Raw genomic sequence first — 10,957 nt, forward strand, 5'->3', positions numbered from 1 at the left:
TGAGAAGTCTATATATGATACTAGTGGGATGAGCGGCCCGCCCCCAACTTTCCGAAGATTAATAAAAAAGTGATAGGTAAATTTAAAGATGAGTTGAATGGTGAACCTATTCTTGATTTTGTCGGCATACGCTCGAAAGTGTATGCTTTTCGAACTCCCGTTTCCGAGACGAAAAAAAATAAAGGGGTGAAAGATGTTTGTGTTAGAAACATTTGAACTTTGAAGATTATAAAGATCTATTTGAAACTGGGAAGAAGCCGGAGCCGGCACAGTTTGTACAGTTTGTACGGAAAAAAGGCTGGAGAAATCCGTAGTGAAAAGCGCAGTAAAATCATGATGGCGCCAAATGATATCAAACGTGTGCAGTTATATAATCCAGACACGGGCGAATGGCTGGCAGAAACATGGCCGATAGGACGGACGACGGGTCATGGTTAATATTGTAAAGACATTAATCTACTATTTTCAATAGAGACCAGGGCATCACTGATAACATAAATGTGGGCAAATATTGTCATCGCGAGCGACATCGCCAACCTTAATTGAGGTGTCTTTCTTCAGAATTTCAAGTTGAATTCCGTCCTTTGTGTTCATTACTTTTAAACCATTTCCATGAAACTCAATATCTTTAAAGCTACGCAGATCGATAAACAGACAGAATTTATTCTTCAAATAATCGACCTCATCTATATCAATTTCACACCAATCTTTATCTTCAGCAAAATACCGTCGCACCTCTCGCCAAAATTGTCTTGGTATCATCTTCTGAGCGTACACTTTATTTGCAATGCCTTCAATCATTACAGACACAGATTCAATGGAGGGGTTAAAGAAAAGTTCACTGTTCAGTTCTGTCTGATTCTGATTTTTAGTGAAGAGTATTGCGATACCTCTAATGCTACGTCGTGGTACATTTATATTTTCATTGATAACCGTGTCCGATTCTTTGAATGGGATTGTTCTAAAATAATGTATATGCTCGTAAAGGTAACTTTTTCCACCGTTGTAATAACCAGCAGTTGACCTCGCGAGATCGAGGTCAAATTGTCTCGTATTCCATTTGAATGTTTTTTAATTTATAATTGGTTGTAACAACCTGATTACTGACAAGTAATTGGGGGGCGGGTGCCAACGTAATTTCCCATTCAATATGACTCCTAACGCTTTTGGATATGCAACTCCATGACCTGTTATTAGGGGATGAGTGAGACGAATAGCATATTTTGTTTTATATGTGTCGAAAAGTAACTTATCGCCCACGACGTTTTGATCTCCATCGGTCGAACCGCTTCTCATTTTCTTAGATTTTCGTTCTGAATTCCGTACAGTGTCATGTTCGTTCTCTCCTTTTTATGTTTGAAGAGATCACGATAGCATTCAATAAAGTTATATTTATTCAAATCGAAAGTGTCTGACCCTCAATGTGAGTTTCATACGCTCCACCAAATTTTTTGCAACATTTTGTACTACTCGGTTATATTCATCTCCCATTACTTCGAGATCAAAAACCAGGTCGAAAGTATCTGGAACTAAGAGTACTCCGCTTTCTAACTTTGGACATCGTATGATAAGTGTCTGGCCTGGATCTGCCTCACTTGGATTATGAGCAATCACATGATGAGTTCTTTCTGACTTCGTTCCATTCGGTATTCGGTTGGTGAAAGTCGGTGATAATATTCTATCGTACCCCATTTTTCGTGTAATGTATATAGTAGAAGAAAAAAAGAAATTACAGTTTAAAAGAAAATTAATCACATCTTAAGTTTCACTTCGTGTATATAATGACTTAGAAGAAAAAAAAGAAAATCACATCTTTACATAAATATTTCCGTCTGCTTGAAAGATAAATCGATTACCTGTGTCGCGAATCAATCGAAGAACCCAATATTCTTGGAGATGATGAGCCTCTTGGTCATCCTCAGTATCCTGGAATACAGCTATGAATTCTAGTCGCTTAAAGAAGTTAGTCTTCTGACATTCCTTCACGAAAGCTAATATGTTATGATAAAGATTATCATCTTTGAGTCGGACACCTGGATTTGCTCGAAGTTTGCACCATTCCAATTCGACAGAGAAACCAAACAGGTCTTTATTTTTAGAAAGAAACTTTGCAATATTCTTTTCACCAAACATGTTGATGCCGTAGGGGAGTGTCATATATTAATACATAATTTTATTTATAATGACTAATGTTAATCCAGTTAAAAATATCCATAGCTGTTCTCCAACAAATCCGACCACCGATCCTGCTGTTTTTAATAGAAAACTGACGAGGGAACCGATTAAACCGGGTATTGCAGCAGCACTTTTTGCGGCCAAGGTTTTTAACCATTCGCCAAATTGTTTTACAATTTCTTTCGCTTTTGTATATACTTTGGGCGGACCTGAACCTCCTGCGTTTGCTCCTCCTCCCCCTGCTCCCGCTCCTCCCCCTCCCCCTCCTTTAGTTACAGCCAGGGCAATTGTTGATATTGTCATTCCAAGGGCAGTCAGTATTGCAGCGATTGTTATACCATTTCGTTTAAATAACTCTGTCAGCTTCAGCCTGAGTGACAATTCTGGATCGGAAATTACATCACGAAGAGACCTAGTCGACGCCAGTCTTTCACGTGCCCCACTGATCATATCAAGTTGTACTTCAATTCGATCATCAATTTTAGCTAGTCTTGTTCTGAGTTCGGTGTAAGTTCTGTCTGCTCTAACAGATTTTCTCTTTCACTGTAAAGCTCATCAAGACGCATATTTGCTATCTTTAATTCATCAACAAAAGCTCTATATTCTGGGTTTAGATTGTTCCATTGGTCGATTTTATTTTCAAAAGCTTGTATTTTGTGTGCATTACCAGAAGCATCTTGCCGTAACTCTGTCAGTTTATCTTTGTATATACCCATGTCTTTTGGTGACATCTTCTCAGCCGGTATTTTATCGTTTTTCACATCTTCAGAATGCAATTCACGACTCACATTTTCGGGCTCTGCGCTGCTCCCCCTCAAACTGTATACTTTACTTACAAATTCATATCCTCCCGCTTCTCTTTTTACTGTCTCGAGTGATCTAAATCCACGTCCTGTAGTTTTTGATAGCTTGAGTTTTTATAATACAGCTTTCCATCCCTAATATTTGCATTCAAAATTAATTCGTTTCGTGCTGCTTCATCAGTAATATTATTCTCATCTAAGAATTCTTCAGCCAATGATTTTGTAATTCTTAATCTCTGGTTAATTAACGAATCACCTGGGGGTCTATCCCGGAAAGGATCGACTTCTGCAAGGGCATTATCATCGTCTATGAAGTATGTTTCAGCAGTAGCGTCATCATCATCATCATTTAAATTTGCATCATCGAAATCCTGGAGTGGTATATCTTCTCCTCCTTCTGCCATATTGTATTTCTATATTACTACAATTATTTTTTATCATCCCTTACATATACAGTAAAAATGCACATCTCAGTTGTTGAAAGTGTTGAACAATTGGCCGACTATATTGAAAGAACAAGTGCTGCATATCGACGAAGTTATAAATTAATGGGTCGAATTGATATGGCTCTCAATATTACTAAGGGAATTCTTGTAAGTTCTGCTGTCATAGCGGCAATTCCGACAGTTCCGGTACTGTTAGCCTTAACTCCTATACCAGGTGTTGTTATTGATGTGATACAAGGGAAAACTGGTGTAGCAAAGAGACGAGAGAAATATAAACATTATTATGTTCAATATAAACAGCTGCTTACACAAATACAAGAAAAAGGTGCAACCCTTCGGAACGAGGAGGCTCCGGGGTCAGAACTTATTCAGAACATATTTCATCAGGCGCTAGAAATTCAAAAACAAGAAGGATTTAGTCCACCTCTGGAGCGATATCTACGATATTATGGATTGAATGGATATGAAAGTTAGTTCGCACCGATAGGAACTTCGTGTTCAACATCAGCTAGACTCCGCGACCGGCCGGCCGGACTGACAACGGGGGTCCTTTATATAGGCTAGTTTGATGGTGATGACTCACACGGAATTTCCAGTACATGTATAAACATGTTGTGTGTGACTCAGAAGGGAATTTCCCTGCTTAGTTCAGGACAATGCACTGCTGCGCCAGCTGTTGCGCATGCGTGAGTTCGTATATAGGTCAGGGTCATACTTTAGTTACATGGATGGTTAATTTTTCCTTCGCTTCATGTAGATAAATGAATAAAATGGGGTGTAAAATTCTTATTAATCACAGTTGACCACCTTTATTTTACTACTATTTTGGCTCTGAATGTATGAAGCAAAAAATCTGCAGGAGCTGCTGCTGTAATAGTATTATTAAAATGGTCATTGAAGACAATATCGTTGAATTTTGATGACAATTGAAATATTAATCAATTCATGAGAGACAATATCGTATAATCATCAGTTTCAATTCTTATGTCCAGTGTCGTGTACTCTTTAGATAAAAATGAAAACATCTTCTCACAAAATAATTGCTAATGTTTCTGAAACATCGTTATGCTGCAATTGCACGAAAATTGTGATACAGACATAGAATTTTAGCTCTGCATTCAACTTAGAATAAACATTTTTATATCTGTATTTTCTTGTTTATTATGGTAGTTATCGCCTCGAAATTGAAAGACTTAAACTTTTGTGCAAGCTTTCCGTTTGAAAACTTTAAACCATTTCCCATAAAAATCGAGAATACATTCAAGGTGACTGTGTACTTGAAATTCAAAATGACCACAAAGCCGGTTAAAGGCGGCGCCTCCCTTTAAAAAAGACGCGATTGTGTAAGTGGACACCAAACAGGCAACACGCGGGCACACGCTGCAGAAAATGCCTCTTTTAAGTTTTTTTTTTTTCTGGCCGCAAAAACGCAGACAGACTGTCAAGCGGTCCGCACGAAGCTGCTCCCGATCGAACTCTGTGGTTATATTCAAATTCTAACGCGACTGGAAGACGATTTTTAGGAAAGTCGAGCGTTGGTGGTGGGGAATCAATGACCGTTGGCGATTTGAACCGACCGTCAATCAAACACTTGTAGGATTTGCAAAAGGTGCCGAAAGGTAGAAATCAGTTTGTGTAAATAATGTTATATAAATCAAACGTCGTACTGGTCAAGTGTTTGACTAGGAGGAGAACTCTACTAATGCGAGAACCTGGGATTGAAAATTGCGGCTTTAAGATTTCGAGTTTTCAGAACAATAAACCGGAAAAAAATTTACGTACTCCTTTCTCTTTAAATGGGCCCCGACAAGTGGTAGGTAAACCTAATAATATATAATGAACGTATGGAGCGGTCGAATATGTCCCCGGAGCGCATTGTACCTTAACTCAAAGTAAAAGTTTAAATATGGGTCACATCATTATAAAACACTATCGCACAATCATGCTTCCGACTGGCTTCATCATGGGGGTATGGTATAATTACGTACAACAAGGTGGCCAAGACACAGAAACACAGAAAGCACGTAGATTGCAATCGCTTTCAACCGGCAGCAGACGACAGGTGTACCCGGTAAATGGTCGACATTTTCCGTACAAAAGAATAGGGATTGCAATGGCTTTCAGCCGGCTGTTAGCTAAAGCATTACCCGAAAAAGGATTGCTCATGTGCCGTCCCTAAGGTCCATGAAACTGAATGACTCTGGGCGGGCAGCTTGTGATAAGTCCCCGATCAAAAGGTGACTACTTTCCGTACCTAAACTCCGGGATTTCAATAGTCACATACTGGCAGAAGCCGACAACTATACTGCTGCAGTACTACCGACCACCGTCACAAAGAAGAAAATGTAAACATTTTATTCTGCGTCTACATTTGCCGCAGATGGGAATATCTATACCTGCCAAAAATCCAGTTTTATTGATTTTCTTTTTTAAACAAAATTTACCTTTCAATGACACAGCGGAAATGGCGGAAATGCCTTTGGGCGGGGCACTGTTCTACGGGGATTTTAATATCTTCCCTGTGGCAGTTGACGACTGTGCTGATAGAAGCTTAATAAAGTCCGGTAAGAGACTGACAATGTTCGGCACCACACGTAGTGGTGTTTGAATGTTTGATGGCGGCCATTGGACGACATATTTGCTAATTAAAGGGCAAGCAATTTATTTCCCGTACCTAAAGTGCGAAGATTGGAATTCCATTCACTGGGCTGCCGGGGACAGGTATGCGGAGAAATAGGTTGAAATTTCCCGTACAAAAAGCGCGTAGATTGCAATCGCTTTCAACTGGCAGCAGACCACAGGTGTGCCCGGTAAAGGGTCGACATTTTCCGTACCAAAAAATAGGGATTAGAATGGCCTTCAGCCGGCAGTTAGCAAAAGCCTTACCCGAAAAAAGATTGCCAATGTACCGTACCTAAGGTCCATGAAACTGAATGACTCTGTGCGGGAAGCTTGTGATAAGTCCCCGATAAAAAGCTTTCCTACCTAAACTTTGGGATTTCAATAGTCATATACTAGAAGAAGACGATATGCCGCTGCAGTACTACCAACCTCCTGTAAGAAAGATGAAAATGTAGAAACTTTATTCTGCGTCTACATTTGCAGCAGATGGGAATATCTATACCTGCCAAAAATCCATGTTTAATGATTTTCTTTTATAAACAAAATTTACCTTTCAATGACTCAGCACAAATCAAATGGCGGAAATGCCCTTAAAATTTCCCGTACAAAAAGCGCGTAGATTGCAATCACTTTCAACCGGCAGCAGACCACAGGTGTGCCCGGTAAATGGTCGACATTTTCCATACCAAAAAATAGGGATTAGAATGGCCCTCAGCCGGCAGTTAGCTAAAACCTTACCCGAAAAAGGATTGCCCATGTGCCGTCCCTAAGGTCCATGAAACTGAATGGCTCTGGGCGGGCAGCTTGTGATAAGTCCCCGATAAAAAGCTGACTACTTTCCATACCTAAACTCCGGGATTTCAATAGTCATACACTGGCAGAAGCCGACAACTATGCCGCTGCAGTACTACCAAACTCCTGTCAGAAAGATGAAAATGTAGAAATTTTATTCTGCGTCTACATTTGCCGCAGATGGGGATATCTAAACCTGCCAAAAATCCATGTTTAGTAATTTTCTTTTTTAAACGAAATTCACCTTTCTATGACTCAGCACAAATTAAATGGCGGAAAGGCCTTCGGGCGGGGCACTGTTCTACGGGGATTTTAATATCTTCCCTGTGGCCGTTGACGACCGTGCTAATAGAAGCTTAATAAAGTCCCGTAAAAGATTGACAATGCTCGGTACCACAAGTACGGGTATTTGAATGTCGGATGGCGGCCATTGGACGACATATGTGCTAATTAAAGGGCGACCAATTTCCCGTTCTTAAAGTGCGATGATTGTAATTGCATTCAACGGGCTGCCGGGGACAGGTATGCCGAGAAAGAGGTTGAAATTTCCCGTACAAAAAGCGCGTAGATTGCAATCGCTTTCAACCGGCAGCAAACCACAGGTATGCCCGGTAAAGGGTCGACATCTTCCGTATCAAAAAATAGGGATTAGAATGGGCTTTAGCCGGCAGTCAGCAAAAGCCTTACCCGAAAAAGATTGCCAATATGCTGTACCTAAGGACCATAAAACTGAATGACTCTGGGCGGGCAGCTTGTAAAAGTGCCCGATAAAAAAGCTGTGTACTCTCCGTACCTAAACTCCGGGATTTCAATAGTCATGTACTGGCAGAAGCCGACAACTTTGCCGCTGCAGTACTACCAACCTCCCGTAAGAAAAATAAAAATGTAGATATATTATTCTGCGTCTACATTCGCCGCAGATGGGAATATCTTTACCTGCAAAAAATCCAGTTTTATTGATTTTCTTTTTTAAACAAAATTTACCTTTCAATGACTCAGCACAAATTAAATGGAGGAAATGCCTTTTGGCGGGGCACTGTTTTACGGGGATTTTAATATCTTCCCTGCGGCAGTTGACGACCGTGCTGATAGGAGCTTCAGAAAGTCCCGTAAAACATTGACAATGTTCGGTACCACAAGTACGGGTATTTGAATGTCGGATGGCGGCCATTTGACGACATATGTGTTAATTAAAGGGCGACTAATTTCCCTTTCTTAAAGTGCGATGATTGCAATTGCATTCAACGGGCTGCCGGGGACAGGTATGCCGGGAAAGAGGTTGAAATTTCCCATATAAAAAGCGCGTAGATAGCAATCGCTATCGACCGGCAGCAGACCAAAGGTGTACCCGGTAAAGGGTCGACATTTTCCGTATTAAAGAATAGGGATTAGAATGGCCTTCAGCCGGCAGTTAGCAAAGGCCTTACCTGAAAAAGGATTGCCAATGTGCCGTACTTAAGGTCCATGAAACTGAATGACTCTGGGCGGGCAGCTTGTGATAAGTGCCCGACAAAAAGCTGAGTACTTTCCGTACCTAAAGTGCGGGGATTTCAATTGTCACATACTGGCAGAAGCCGACAACTATACTGCTGCAGTACTACCAACCTCCTGTCACAAAGAAGAAACTTTAAACATCTTATTCTGCGTCTACGTTTGCCGCGGATTGGGATATCCATACCTGCCAAAATCCAGTTTTATTGATTTTCTTTTTTAAACAAAATTTACCTTTCAATAACTCAGCACAAATTAAATGGAGGAAATGCCTTTGGGCGGGGCACTGTTCTACGGGGATTTTAATATCTTCCCTGCGGCAGTTGACGACCGTACTGATAGGAGCTAAAGAAAGTCCCGTAAAAGACTGACAATGTTCGGTACCACAAGTACGGGTATTTGAATGTCGGATGGCGGCCATTGGACGACCTAGTGCTAATTAAAGGGCGACCAATTTCCCGTTCTTAAAGAGCGATGATTGCAATTGTATTCAATGGGCTGCCGGGGACAGGTATGCCGGGAAAGAGGTTGAAATTTCCCGTACATACAGAAAGCGCGTAGATTGCAATCGCTTTTAACCGGCAGCAGACCACAGGTGTGCCCGGTAAAGGGTCGACATTTTCCGTATCAAAATAGGGATTAGAATGGCCTTCAGCCGGCATTTAACAAAAGCCTTACCCGAAAAAAGATTGCCAATGTGCTGTACCTAAGGATCATAAAACTGAATGACTCTGGGCGAGCAGCTTGTGACAAGTCCCCGATAAAAAGCTGAGTACTCTCCGTACCTAAACTCCGGGATTTCAATAGTCATATACTGGCAGAAGCCGACAACTATGCTGCTGCAGTACTACCAACCTCGTAAGAAAAATGAAAATGTAGAAATCTTATTTTGTGTCTACTTTCGCCGCAGATGGGAATATCTTTACCTGCCAAAAATCCAGTTTTATTGATTTTCTTTTTTAAACAAAATTTACCTTTCAATGACTCAGCACAAATTAAATGGCGGAAAGGCCTTTGGGCGGGATACTGTTCTACGGGGATTTTAATATCTTCCCTGCGGCAGTTGACGACCGTGCTAATAGAAGCTTAATAAAGTCCCGTAAAAGATTGACAATGCTCGGTACCACAAGTACGGGTATTTGAATGTCGGATGGCGGCCATTGGACGACATATGTGCTAATTAAAGGGCGACCAATTTCCCGTTCTTAAAGTGCGATGATTGCAATTATATTCAATGGGCTGTCGGGGACAGGTATGCCGGGAAAGAGGTTGAAATTTCCCGTACAGAAAGCGCGTAGATTGCAATCGCTTTTAACCGGCAGCAGACCACAGGTGTGCCCGGTAAAGGGTCGACATTTTCCGTATCAAAAAATAGGGATTAGAATGGCCTTCAGCCGGCATTTAGCAAAAGCCTTACCCGAAAAAAGATTGCCAATGTGCTGTACCTAAGGACCATAAAAGTGAATGACTCTGGGCGGGCAGCTTGTGATAAGTGCCCGATAAACAGTTGACTACCTTCCGTACCTATAGTGCGAGGATTTTAATGGTCACATGCTGGCAGAAGCCGACAACTATGCCGCTGCAGTACTACCAAACTCCCGTCAGAAAGATGAAAATGTAGAAATTTTATTCTGCGTCTACATTTGCCGCAGATGGGAATATCTATACCTGCCAAAAATCCAGTTTTATTGATTTTCTTTTTTACACGAAATTTACCTTTCAATGACTCAGCACAAATTAAATGGAGGAAATGCCTTTGGGCGGGACACTGTTCTACGGGGATTTTAATATCTTCCCTGTGGCAGTTGACGACCATCCCGATAGAAGCCTTAGAAAGTCCCGTGAAACATTGACAATGTTCGGTACCACAAGTACGGGTATTTGAATGTCGGATGGTGGCCATTGGACGACATATACATGTGCTAATTAAAGGGCGACCAATTTCCCGTTCTTAGAGTGCGATGATTGCAATTGCATTCAACGGGCTGCCGGGGACAGGTATGCCGGGAAAGAGGTTGAAATTTCCCGTATAAAAAGCGCGTAGATTGAAATCGCTTTCAACCGGCAGCAGACCACAGATGTACCCGGTAAAGGGTCGACATCTTCCGTATCAAAGAATAGGGATTAGAATGGCCTTCAGCCGACAGTTAGCAAAGGCCTAACCTGAATAAAGCATTGCTAATGTGCCGTACATAAGGTCCATGAAACTGAATGACGCTGGGCGGGCAGCTTGTGATAAATCCCCGATAAAAAGCTGACTACTTTCCGTACATAAACTCCGGGATTTCAATAGTCATATACTGGCAGAAGCCGACAACTATACTGCTGCAGTACTTCCAACCTCCCGTCAGAAAGTAGAAAATGTAAACATCTTATTCTGCGTCTACATTTGCCGCGGATTGGGATATCTATACCGGCCAAAAATCCATTTTTAGTAATTTTCTTTTTTAAACAAAATTTACCTTTCAATGACTCAGCACAAATTTAATGGCGGAAATGCCTTTGGGCGGGGCACTGTTCTACCCCGTATCTTCCCTGTGGCAGTTGACGACCGTGCTGATAAAAGCTTAAGAAAGTCCGGTAAGAGACTGACAATGTTCGGCACCACAAGTACGGGTGTTTGAATGT

This window comes from Ptychodera flava, chromosome 22, assembly GCF_041260155.1.
Source record: "Ptychodera flava strain L36383 chromosome 22, AS_Pfla_20210202, whole genome shotgun sequence".
Taxonomy (NCBI): Eukaryota; Metazoa; Hemichordata; class Enteropneusta; family Ptychoderidae; genus Ptychodera; species Ptychodera flava.